This window comes from Ochlerotatus camptorhynchus, unplaced genomic scaffold (assembly GCF_037179485.1).
Source record: "Ochlerotatus camptorhynchus isolate MF236.1 unplaced genomic scaffold, CSIRO-AGI_Acam_v1.1 ptg000361l, whole genome shotgun sequence".
NCBI lineage: Eukaryota > Metazoa > Arthropoda > Insecta > Diptera > Culicidae > Ochlerotatus > Ochlerotatus camptorhynchus.
Genome location: NW_027040849.1, coordinates 10,078,533 through 10,092,668, shown reverse-complemented (window position 1 = coordinate 10,092,668; position 14,136 = coordinate 10,078,533). Strand labels below are relative to the sequence as shown.

At 38.6% G+C, this 14,136-nt stretch overlaps 1 non-coding gene across 1 annotated transcript; it reads right to left on the bottom strand.

The window, feature by feature from the left end:
- Positions 1-4,215: 4,215 nt before the first annotated feature.
- Positions 4,216-4,288, bottom strand: TRNAF-GAA (transfer RNA phenylalanine (anticodon GAA)). Its single transcript has one exon. It is a non-coding gene; the product is annotated as a tRNA-Phe (tRNA).
- Positions 4,289-14,136: the final 9,848 nt, after the last annotated feature.

The following is a 14,136-nucleotide window of genomic DNA, read 5'->3' as shown; positions in this document are numbered from 1 at the left end:
ACACTTGATCTACAGTTGATTTTTTTTATTCTGTATCATTTTTGCAAGGATCCTGCTAGTGTTCAGGAATATTTTTGTTGAGAAAAATGGAAAATTATAATAGTGGACATGATCATCCGGATTTCTTGTGTGTGAATAATTTAGGTGCAAATTAGTTCAGATATGCGGAAAATCGTATAATTAGTAATTAGACAATTACTAATGGAAATTGGCAAGATTTTCAATGAAAAAGCTGTAATTTGCGTTGTGAAAAATCCTTATTCTGATGTAAACGAACGGTTTAGTTGACGTTTCCTCTTGAATTCTCCTGGTGCACTCTACATTGGTGGTGCATTGAAAAGACCTATTCATGTGCATCAGTAAAGGCTACAAAATAGTGAGTTGACAACCTGGAAGGAGCGGAACACCTAGCCCTGGTCCTCACAAGTACCTACTTCACGCCTCCTCGAGTCATATGATAACAAAAGACTACCAGCTGAAACATGGACACAGCTCGGTGGCGTAGCCTGGGCAATGTTGCCAGTCCGGCAATAGCAAAGTGAAGAGGTGCGACGCGAACACTGGCGCGGTAACCATAGTACGGTGATAGAGGAAATGCTTCACCAAACCTGAGCGTCTGTTCACCATGGAGGTGCGGCTCAAACGGCGTCTGTTCTCCATGTTAGGAGCGGCTGATCACCGTCCTAGTGCCAGCGTGGAACGATGGTCTGTGCACGATGGTCCCCCGGCGAGACAGGGGGTTGGGGCAGGCCCAACAAACCGCCCTGAAAAAAAAAACAAAGTTGCAAATACCGAAGAAAGAAATACGGATCGGAACAATCGGCACAGACCTACGCGACGAAATAAGGACTACGATTGGAAACTCGGAACATGGAACTGCAAATCGCTCGGCTTCCCGGGTTGCGATAGGTTAATCTATGACGAACTTCAAGCACGGAACTTCGAAGTCGTAGCACTGCAGGAACTTTACTGGACGGGACAAAAGGTATGGACTGGGAGAACCATCCATCGTCCACATTGCAAAAATTGGGCGACTACGGTGGGCTGGGCACGTCGTAAGAATGCCGCACGACGACCCAGTGAAAATGGTTCTAGAAAGCGACCCAACAGGAACAAGAAGAAGAGGCGCGCAGTGGGCAAGGTGGATCGACCAAGTAGAAGGTGACCTGTGGACCCTTCGCAGACTACGAGGCTGGCGAACTGTGGCCATGGATCGAGTAGAGTGGAGACGACTTCTTCGGATTCCGCAAACGGATCTAATGTGGGTGGCCCTTAAGGATGCTTAACTCAACCGGATTCCTCCAGCGGATCAATTTTAGAAAATAATTACATCACGTCATCATCACTCCTTTGAGGGTTTCCCTATTCATCGCCAGAGGCTGAAACGATCGCTTAGTTTATATAGGCTCTTTTCATGCACCACCAATGTAGAGTGTGTTAGCCGGTTTTGAAAGGAAATGTCATCCAATCCATTTGTTTGCATCATAATTTTCAAAACTCAAAATAATGTACATTTTATTGCACAACTTGCAAAATTCTATCGGGAGTGGTCTTATTTTTCAATTATCTACAGATCTGAACTATTTTACAGCTGAAATAACCACACATTAAAAATCCGGATGATCATGACGACTGGTACAATTTTGTAAATCTGAATTTTTCTCATCAAAAATATATGAAAGCACCAGTCGGCATGCTTGGCACAGTTGTAAACACACCAACTGCTCATTTGTTAATAACTTTACACTCAGTTGTTGAAAATTGTTTTTCTTTAAAGTAATTGATAGATTAGGATCATAGTTTACTATAGACACAAACGGAGTGACAGACGACTAACTGGCGCAGAAATCAATTAAAATAATGTGGTTCGCTGTAATAGAATTTTCTTAGAAGCTTGTGCCATCATCAACGAGATGGGATAGGGGAAAACCCTAATAAAAAATAACCATAAACGAACGATAACCCAAATCATTGAACTATTCCATTAATGGTTTGGATGATACCCAGAACACGTCGTTAAGCAAATTAACCATACAATTTTTATTAGGGAAGTTGGCTTCTACAATACCTTAACCTATTATCGTCAGGGAGGTCAACGTCCTTGAGAGCTCAATTTTGGCATGTGGATACATTGTGTTTCAGAGCAACTATTGGCCAAATTTGAGTGCTCTAGGACTTTGTTTACCCCCTGACGATAATAGGTTAAGGTATTGCCGAAGGCAACTTTTCCCCTACTATTTTTGTTTTGGTTTTGCACAAAGTTGATTTTGTGTACAATGATTCTTTGACAGTGTGCAAAGAGTGTATCATTTTGTCATTTTTTTATGCATTTCAGTTTTGAGTAGAGTGAAAGAGATAGAACTAGAACCGGATTTTTTAATGTGTGGTTATTTCAGCTGTAAATCAGTTCAGATCTGTAGATAATCGGAAAATAAGACCACTCCAGATAGAAATTTGCTAGTTGTGCAATAGGCTGTTTCTATGAACCACCAATGTAGAGTGCGCTAGGCGATTATGAGAGGAAACGTCAACTAAACCGTTTGTTTACATCAAAATTACATTTTTTTTACATCTCAAATTAACGCATATTTTTATGCATATCTTGCATATTTCCATCGGGAGGGGTCTTATTTTATTATTTTTCACATATTTGAACAGATTTACAGCTCAAATAACATCACATTAAAAATCCGGATGATCATAACCGCTGGGGCATTTTTGAAAATATTCACTTTTCTTAACAAAAATATGTGGCAGCACCCCGCCGGATCAATGCAAAATCGATACAGAAAACAAAATATTCCACGTGGATGATGGTTTCAAGCACCTGCTTTGTATAATTTAATCAGAAAAGGCAAAAACATTTTCCTACTCCTATGCTTCACGGCGAAAATTTCAGCTCTCATCACTCTTTTGGTGGTTCTCCTATTCACCACGAGAGGCTGAAACGATCGCTTAGTTTCTACTGGATTCGCCTATAAAATGTACATTATTTTGAGTATTGAAAATCGTCATTATGATGTAAATAAATGGATTGGATGACATTTCCTCTCAAAATCGGCTAGCGCATTCTACATTGATGGTGCATAAAAAGAGCCTATTGGATTTGCCTATAGCAAAATATTACATTAAAATTTTTATGGTTAAAGCGAAGACAACAAATCAAGAAGACTGGCAACTCTTACATTTTCTCATACGAACCCTATGAGACAGGTACAATCGCGTCATCTGCCGCTCAAAGGTAAACGCTTCGAACGAATTTGATAGCAAAGATTACATCCTCAGAATAAGGGTTTGTGTATTTGCTCATTTTTCTATGCGTTGCTTCCACCTTCACTCAAGCGTAGCGCCATTGTATCTGTCGCTTGGATTCTGGCAAAGTTGCCAGTCTTCTTGATTTGTGTCTTCGGTTAAAGTCTAGGATTTGTTCGAGGAAAAAAGACAAGACAAGAATATCTGCAAAAATTGTTAAAGATAATGCTAAAATATAAAAAATATGATTAAGGCTTTGAAGCCGAAGATCTAAGGTGGCACCTAGGGGCACGCAATAACCTTTAACTCCAACGGGCAACGGCTGTAATTAAATTAATTCCATTAACTACTGCTTTAATTACATTAATTACACAATGTCGAACATTAACTACTGTTTAACTCCATTAATTACAGTTGAAATTTTGTAATTAAAGTACATTGATTACATTTTCAATACTTTTAATTACATTAATTACGGATAGATAATTTTTATTACCGTCAGTATTACTTCAAAACGCATTAATTACTTTAAGTACTTTTGATTGCATTTTAACTTCAACGCACCGGTTCTTTGTATTGCGTGCCCCTCGGGTGGCACATTGCATCCGTCCGTAATTCGAGATTTAGGCGTAATTGCTTTTATAAACAAACACTTCAATCGCCGATTTCTCGCGAATATAAACTCAATCTTGCAAACAAACTATACCAAATCATAGAGGAATCATTCCACTACCTGATTGTAATGCTAGTTTTCGAGATTGAACTTTTATTTGCGAGAAATCAGCGATTAACATGTTCGTTTTCAAAAGTAATTACGCCCAAATCTCTAATTGGTCCGGAAATCTGAAAGTTAGACAATAAATTTAGCTGTCATTATTCCACAACGTATCACTACCGTATGAAATCTGCGTGGATCTTTGAAAAGGAAATTATATACGATTGGCATTACGACAAAAAAATATGTGCCGAAACCCGGGATTGAACCGGGGACATTTAGATCTTCAGTCTAACGCTCTCCCAACTGAGCTATTTCGGCGTCATGTCAATCGAAACTTCAACTGAAAACAAGTATACACAAAAAATAGCAGAAATACCATCATCGTTAAACGTTGTACCTTATCTCTCATATTTTTGAAATCCTCCTCACGAGTGCAATCCCTAATCATTTCTGAAAAAAAAAGAACTGATTCCTACCTACATTTCTGGTGCATAAAAATATGTTTTCATTATCAGTCCTACCGTCCTTCTCGAATCCAAAAAAAAAAAGATTCCGCCATGCAACAATGACCATCTTGATCTAACCAATTGACCATGCCCATTCAGGGAAGCGTGAATATCTTGATTGCTTTTTATGTTTATGCCTGTTTTGCTCGTTGTTTCTTCTTTTTTCTCTCTTAATGTTATGTTGATTTCCATCGGTTTTTTTTTCGCTGCATCTCGGAACAATCCCACTACTAGAGTGGTGGAGCTCACGATCATGTACAAAGTATAATGAATGAGTGGAGGCGATCGACTGATTGGAAATAAGTAGCATCAATTGAGAATCAATCGAATTAAAATATCTTCATTCGTAGATGGGTTTAAGTGTTTGCTTTACGAGCTAGATCGAGAGCTAGTTTTTGTTTTGAAGTTGTTTTCGTCCCAACTTGAACGCGTACGCGAACATCACCTATACATATATTTACACACCGACCGACCGAACGTTGTTTTTTTTATTCCCTCGCACTGTAATGATATGGATGGTGGCCCTTTAAATTTATGTTATGTACGAAATAAATTCAAGGTCCAATTTTTTTTTTTCTGCTTATATCGTTCGCTCTCTGCCTTCATATATGAACATGTGTGCTCTAGAGAGCTCCATTTGGGAGCCTATGTATAGACCGAAGAGGAAGAATAGGTCATAACAATCAGCCACACGGCGAATGAGAACGACTCAAATTTGAGTTTAGTTCACTCATAATCGCCAAAAGTGCAGGAACTCAGCGATGAGTTAATTTGCCTCATGTTTTCCCAGGTTGTTCCAGGATTTTCCAGGGAAAAATTCCTGAATTTGAGAAAAGTAAAGATTGCATTCACTCAGTCTATTGGTACTACTAGGAGACTGAATAAAATTTTCGTCAATTTCCTCATTTTCCGGCAGATTTTTTAGGTTTTCCACAGGAAACCATGAGACAAATTTTACTCATCGCTGAGTTCCTGCACTTTTGGCGATTATGAGTGAACTAAAGTCAAATGTGAGTCGTGCTCATTCGCCGTGCACGACAGGCAGCGGAAAACTTTTCGGATCTCTGCGACTCGATCTTCCGAACGGGATGTTTTATTTATGTTGCAGCATAATTTCGTAGAAATAGGGTCTCTAACCGAGCCGATGATGGAGGAGACGATGGATGTTTTGTTTCTTCTTCCTGGATGCGATGGCAAAATGTACTACATTGTTGCTTTTCGGATTTGAAAAGTACAATGCCTGCCTGCCTAGGTGTGGGTTCAGCTATAATTTATTTAATGGGACTTGTTTTGGGCTTTTTTGAAAGAAGAGTTTACCGGACCGAAAATAATTTTTTTTCGGCACGTTTCAGCACGGGAAAAAATATAAAAAATCAAAAAAAAAAATCAGTATTTTCCTTAGATTCTTGAGAAAAATTTAAATGTAACTCTAGATAGAGCTGGAATTAGGGCGTAACAGCTTTTGAAAACAATGACTGGCAAATCGACATCACCATCGAGTAGGGGAAGACTTCCCGTACTTGATGGATGTGCTGGTTTGTGTAGGCGTGCCTTGAATTCCTAGAAATCAAAGAGAGAAGTCATTGTTTACAAAGGCTGTTACGCCCTAATTCCAGCTCTATCTAGAACTGTTGTTTATTTGAATACGTATGTGTTGATTATCGTATTTGGGTATTTATTTGTTGATTCTGATTTTTTTATTGTCCATCATTCTGACTGGTCAGCTTGTAATAAACAACCAATTTAATGAGCTGCTGCGGTCCGTTCGAGTTTGATGTTTGTTATATCAATAGCTGGTGTAATTATTGCCGGAGATTGACACACAATTTAATGGGAGGACGGACCTTCGATGGTCCGATGGTATTTTGTTAATAATCTGATTTTAGTTGGGTTCGTTAATAGAACAAAATGATGCATTTAAAAGGTGCGTCATTATCGGAGTGAACATTTTTGTGGAGGCAATTGCTACTTCAATTGATCTGGGGTGAGATTTTGTGCGATAATGTAGAATGTAATGTAAATGTAATCAAAGGTGTGTTTTTAGTGTTACCCAGTACAGTCGAAATTCGCTGGTTGGGCCGAATTCGATTCGTTAGTTGAGTCATCTGACAGAAGGCTATAATTTGTTGGGGAGTGTGGTTGAGAAGATTTCCCTACAAGCGGATTCAATCACAGCGGATTGAAGCAAGTTGCTTGAAACTGAGTGGAAAAGCAAAACATACGATGGGTGCAATCTATGTTTATGATTCATTCTTGAATTTCAATTAAAACTCAAATATTTTGAGCAAATATCAAATGTTTACAATCAGCACATTAAATGCGCAGTCCAAAACGCATAAGATCACCACTTGAAAGAATGTATGTTCGATAGTCAAATCCAACGGAGGCCCGACTAAAAAGCAGCCCAAACGCAACCAGCGAATAACGACTGTATCTTTAAAATGAAGCTTCAAAATAGGGTGGAATATTTGGCTCAGTTTCAAGTTTTGTTTACTTACTTTTCACGATAAAAAAACATATGGGTCATTCCAGCTCAAGTGGGTACAGAATTTCGAAAAGTTGTGGTCGATGTCACCGATTTGAGTCAAACCTGGCCAAAACGCTTATTTTGGAATTCTGAACAAACGCCTTTTTTGATTTTGCTCTAAAGTGCCTAGATCCTTCTGGGCTACAACCCTGGATTTTTGAGATTTTTTAAAAATTTCAACTTTCAGAAAAGATTACTCCGCAACCAAATAAGCTATTCGTGATATTAGAACGTCAACTTGAAGGTTTTTTAATGTAAATTCTTATATGTGTACAAACATTTTGTTTTTATTATAGTAACTACAGTAAACAGACTGATTACCGGCAGGTATCCAAATTGTCAAAAAATGGCATATTTTCACCATGTGCGGGATTTTTTATTTCTTAATATTTTACGCTCAAATTTCACCACACTTTGGAAAACTCTTCTACTAGATGCGTTTCCAAGAGTAAAAAATCAAAAAAGGCGTTTGTTCAGAATTCCAAAATCCTGGGTTCAGTTGCTTGAGCACCGCATATGACATCCCGTTTGGACCTGCGGCAGAGTGTGTTTTCCTGTCCTGAAGCACGGTTATAATTTCCTCGTCCTTAATGGCCATTTCGTATCCTTCAAGGATCTTTTCCGTGTCTACTGACGGAAAGAGAACCTCTCGGAATTTGTCCTGGAAGTAATGATCCATGAACTTTTCTCCCTCCTCGCGCGTGATTTCTATTCCTTTTTTGTGCCTTCCTGTGAGCGCCGTATTGATTCCTTTCACCATGTTCCACAACTGCCTTGGTGGGGTCGCTTCATCGATTTTTTTCCGACAACTCCCTTACGTATCTTCGTTTGGTCCTCCTTACTTCCCTTTTGAAAAGTGCCCTTTCCTTTTGCAGCCTGTTGAAGCTCGAGTTCGTTTTTTGTTTGTTGTATGTTCTGAGTGCTTCCCGCTTGCTTTCGTAGAGGTTCGCGATTTCATCCGTCCACCAGGTTTTTAGGAAGTTGGCTTTCTTGTTTTTGATGCTATACGAGGCATTCTCTACCGCTTCGTTGAAGGTGGCAACCATTTCCTCAGGCGAATAGATGAATTGTGGCCGCATCTCATTCAGTTGGTTGACCAGCTTTTCCCGATTGATCCTCCTGACCGTTCTTTCCACCTTCGGAATTTCGCTGCCAATCTCCAGAGCGATGCACATATGCGAACTTCTAAATTCCTCCTCCTTGACAGTCCTTGTTGATTTCCTGGCCAGCCCGGGGGTCACCAAAGTTACGTCGATGGCTGAGTTCCTGCCGCCAGGTGGGCCAACCGTTGTGGGTGATCCGTCGTTGAGCAAAACTAGGTTAAATTCCTGAATAAGGTCAACTAACAACCTCCCGCGATTGCAGGTTGTAAATTCTGGGCTCCAGGATGTGTGATGTGCGTTAAAATCCGCTCCTATCACTGTTTCCCCGTCCATCTCTTTGAGGAATTCGAAAAACGACGTTATCTCCTTGCGGGCCCCATTGCTCGAACCTCTCGAGGGTGGTAGGTAGGCCGAGAGAAGATTGATTTGGTGGAATCCCCGTTTTAAATTGACTCCCACTACTTCCAGCAGGTCGAAATCGGGAGTTTCGATTGCCTCCGCTACGAACTCGTCTGCCACCAGGATTCTCACTCCGCCGTATCCATCCAATTGTCTCTTGGAGAACAGCTTGTGTCCCTTAAAGTTGAATTCTTCGTTTTCCTTCAGCCAAATTTCTTGGAGGAGCTCTACGTTGAATTGATTTGAGGCCATGCATGCATAAAGTTCTTCTCTTTTCTCTGGTTGTCTCATACTTTGTATGTTATGTTGGAGGATTTTCGTCATCTTTTTCTTTCCTTATTCTTCTCGGTTTTCTTCAATTATCACTAACATTTCTACTCACTAATTTTTGCTCTTCTCCTAATCACTAATTTCAAGTTTTTTTTCCTCTAACGGATTTTTTACTGAATATCACCCTTTTATTTCCTTGCATGGGCGAGCCACCCGCGTGGCTGCCATATTTGTTTCTTGACCCCTCACTGAGTCGACTGAATGCAAAAAGCTTCTGGTAGACAATTTCCGACTATTCAATTCAGCTACTCGCAATGCATTTGCCGTCTCGCACTCTTCCGCCAGGAGCGGGCACTGCTTTCGGTCACTTTCGGCGGCGGATTCACGCTAAAATCTTCGATTTATCCTCAAGAATATTTTAGTGGATCTTCTTTTGCACCACTTTCGAATTTCTTACTTTGAAATGTTACAATGTTGAACGAATTTTGTGAACTTAAAGGAGATGCAATTTCCAACATCTAGAGTTAGAGTAGTACTAATTTGTTCAGTATCGACCTTTCTGACGTTTATAACACGCACACTTGCGTAATCCCATTTTCAAGTGAGAAGTTTTTTTATCCCCACCTTCTCTTCAGTCAAAAATATGTTGATTTGTATTGTCTTATTGTTATCCTCACTTTCGGACCTTTCAATCAGGGGTTGAAACAGTTGACGTTTTTTACTACACTCGCTTCGTTGTCGTGCGCGACAGTCTGTTTTTATTCGTACACTCATGCTCTACCGTCGTCTCTCTCACACAACACAACCGGTAGAATAACATTCGAGCGAAAAGAAAATTATCAAATAACTATCGTATGACATGAGTAATTTCGTTCTAATTCCTCAACTGGGTGTAAATTAAACCATATCTGATCAGAAATGTTATTCCTAGGACATCATTGCTTGCTATTTTCAGAATTCACACAAGCACAACATCAGCAGCTCTTATTATGAGAAAAACTAAAAAACATACATTCGTGACGGTCTTCGGCGACAGTGTCATATGACAGAGCCTGTCGTATGACATTTGAGTTTGGTACTGTACTATGATAGCTTGTTTTCCAAGTGTCGGAGGCAAAAGCAGTCGATTATCACAGAAAATGTGTCGACTACCGTGACCGCTTACAAGACTGCTTTCAATACTCGTGCGCATAGAATGGACTATTTACGGTGTTTACACCGTTTACACATTGACGTTTGTGTCCGTCAACTTATTTCGAGACTTTATTTATAGACAAATAAATGGCGTTGGCGTACATTATTATTTGACGTTTCTCAAAGTCATGAAATTATACACTGAGACAAATCAGCATGTATGGTTTATTGGATCAATCTTATAAAATAGCAATGTCAGAAGTTTTATTCATTCTATTTGTTGATTGATTCCATATCAGTTAAAAACTGCGATTGCGATATGGAATGTTTTCTATCGTAATTTCACATACTTGATACATGACATTCCTTTTCTTTGAACGTGGTTTGTGATGCACGAAACGAAAATCAATTATTTTATTCATGTGTTTCACTTATACATTTTTGCCAAAACATCAGCCTATACATTCCATAAGACGAACCACATAGGTCCTATAAGAATGCATAAAAGGTATGTGTGAACGCCTATACATTTCATTTCCGGCATAAAATTTGATAACGGCACAACAGCATTTGTATACAAACTTTCTAAGGCCCTTTACACGCGAACCAAAGTACGCCCACGCAAACCAACAACATCATCGGATAGGGGCAACTACCACACCTGGTATTGGTTTGCGTGGGCGTAATTTGGTTCGCCTGTAAAGGATCTTAGAAAGTTTGTTTACAAATGCTTTTGTGCCTTTATCAAATGTTATGCCTGATTTGACACATGATCTTCATTAAGTTTTTGCAAGGCGTCTGCTTATTAGTTGAATAATACATTTTATGAATAATCAGCAATAGAAATTTGCCAGGAGTTTTCTATCCGTGTGGGTAAGATGCGAGGGGCGATCAACTTCTCAGAAAAAAAGTTGTTGAATATTACATCCAAACTGCTGCAACCAGGTCAATCCACCGGTTGTGTAATATTGAGAAATGACGGCCGACCAGCAGATGGAAATGATGTGAAAATGATAATGACGTTTTGCTACCTGTCAAATCGTATGGAATATTTTTTAGTACATCTTCACTTTTGTGGTGTTGGATTTCAAACCTAGGTGTCGCATGCACTGGTGCAGTTTCGCGTAAATTCATCAATAACGTTGTACGATGTACATCGATTTTGCGAACAAAATTACATCCATTGATGTAATATTGTATCTGCTTTTTGCTATTAAATCATTATTTCATACATCAGCTTGAATTACATTGATCGATATTACATTTTTTTTGCTGTGTACTTTAATCAGCTGAATTGTAAATCTCGTTGTAAATACACACTTTGGAAAATACACAAAAAATACGTAAGTGTGTACACGTTTAAACTAAAATACCATACGAATCAAAGCAACCCGACCAACCATTTCGTTAAATTTCTTTAATTTTCGATATATCGATCTTCAAAGACATACATATATCCACAGGTGGTGTACCCACTTGAGCTGGAATGACCCATATTTAATCTTTCAGTACTCGCGCCAACAAGCACTCGTGCGTGTGTGAGTGTATTCAATCTAAGCCCCTGGCCGGCAGTGGAATTATGGAAGCAAGTCATCTGCAATTTTTCGTTTGCGGTTATTGCAGACAGCTTTAGGCCGGGAGTTAGAAGGTGATAGTTCTATTGCAGATCCAGCAACCTATTTCAGAATGTCTGGAGGGTCACGCCCATTCCGAGGCTACTTTCACTTACATTAAGCCCCGCATGTATGCATCACCGTTATCAAAATGGATATTGGTATTACATACACACTTCCAGGTTCGAAAATACTCTTTTTGAAACTGGAACGTATTAAGTTTAAACTGGCTGAAAGTCACTCTAATAATGAAAAAAGAAAGTATTTCGTTTAATTTTGATATTTTATTTGTAAAGTTTCTAGTTGCGTCTTATGAAACTGTAACACCAGCGCGGAAAATGGACACTTCCCACCTCCTGGTATTTTCTTAACTACAGAGGCGTCCCGTGCCTCATTTGTTTACCTGTGCACCAAACTTTGTTCGTTATAGTTTACCACGACATATTAGTTTTTGTTTTATTTTTCAATGCTCCATGAATTTATTTATTTATTTATTTATTTATTTATTTATTTATTTATTTCGTCAACCAACGTAGACTAGTACAATTCATACAGTTTTGTTTTCTTAAATATATATTTATATAAAGAAGTAGTGTCAGCTTTCTTGTCTTTTCTTTTATGAGTTGTTATTTCTTATGGAATAAAAATATTGCTTTAGTTTATGCCGAGACATTGTAAAGTCAATGGTTTCGCAGTGTTTATTGCAAGAGGCCATCATGCGGTTTAATGGCCCATATTTTGCATAATTTGTGCGATGATGTTTTATGGCAAATAAATTTCGATTTCGGAGTTGCCGAGTGGGTGCATGGAAGTTTAATTTTAAAAAAATTCTGTTGAGTCATATTAGAAATTGTTTTTGTACTGATTCTAATCTTTCTTCGTGCGTGATTGAAAATGGAGACCATACAATGCTGCAATATTCTAGTATTGACCTCACATAGGCAATATATAGTGTTTTAATTGTGTAAGGGTCCTGAAAGTTATAGCTAAAGCGCTTGATAAAGCCTAGCATGTTATTTGCCCTGTGAATAATTGTATTGTAATGGTCTATGAAAGTTAGCTTAGAGTCTAAGATAATTCCTAAATCCCTAACTCTTTCACATTTGTCTACAGTTAGATTTCCTAATGCAATTGAAATGTTTGAAGTTGTTCTTTTTCTACTAAATGATATTAAGTTACATTTTTTTACATTCAATTCTAGTAGACTTTTTTTGCACCATATGTAGAATATGTGTATTTCATTCCGGAATATATTGATGTCTTCTTCATTTCTTATTTCCAAAAAGAGCTTCATGTCGTCGGCATAAATAAGCAATTTAAGTTTTTTGAGAATGTAAGATATGTCGTTTACGTATAGAATAAAAAGGAGAGGTCCCAAATGAGAGCCTTGGGGGACGCCTGAAGTGACTTGAATTGGGCTCGATTTCTTTCCGTTGAATTTAATTATTTGTTGGCGGTTAGTTAAATATGATTCAAGCCATTTCAGGAGCCCTGACTTAATTCCAATTTTTTGCAGTTTAAAGAGTAACATTGGTATGTCAATGCGGTCAAATGCCTTGCTAAAGTCTGTATAGAGAGCTTCTACGTGGTTTCCATTATCCATTGCATTCAATGAATAGTCTATAAATTCAAGTAAGTTGGTCGAGGTCGAACGACCCTTGAAAAAGCCGTGTTGCATGTCAGTACTCAGTATTCGAGGGACATATTCTCATTTACTATATTAATCAGTAGCTAACGGAACATTTGAAGGGCATATCATCTTGTGTAAGCAAAACTTGTATGGCCCTTTTCGCACTAACCGAAGTAGGAGGAATTGCAAAACTTAACTAATTCAAGCTGAACATTGCATTAGGTTCTAAGTAATATTGATCGAATCTCTTCGTCAACTTTCTATTTCGTTAATAACTTGAGCACATCCCAACAAACAATTTGAGTTGATCAACAGCTGAATAAGCTATTTTTAGCTGAAGAAGCATTTTTTGCCTGAATAAGCTCTTATTCAACATTCAATGTTTGTTGGGATAACCATTTCTTGTTGTGTTTGTCATATTAGATGCTAGAAAAAAGCTTCTTTTATCGATCTGTGTGCTGAAAATACCTGGGAATGTCTTTACATGGCCGTGAAGATACAAAGAGAAAGCCGACCTAATGCAATGTTCAGCTTGAATTCTCGTTTTTATCAAAAGACTAACTCTTTCGACTGAAGTGTAATAAAAAATATCCGTCACACACTACCGAAAACATTTTTTGATACAAAACAGACTCAAAATCTAGAGAAAATTCATAGTCCCCTGGGTAGGAATCTTGAATTAATCAACTCTTTATTCATCAGAACAACACTATCAGAATGAACCAGGGGAAGCTCATAAGTTTTGGCAGGCGCACCGGCGCAACTATCGGTAATTGAGAGATTCACAACTGACAAGAGAGTGAGAGCGAGCTTTTGCGCTATCTTTCTCCATTACTCTCTTTGTCTGCAATCAGATATCGAAGTGCACAGCGAGAAATGCACGGTTTGGGCACCCATACATCACAAATGTTCTTCTTATTTAAACTCACACATCCAAACCGGTCTGCAAGTATGATAACGTCCAAAGCGTACCAGACTGCTGTT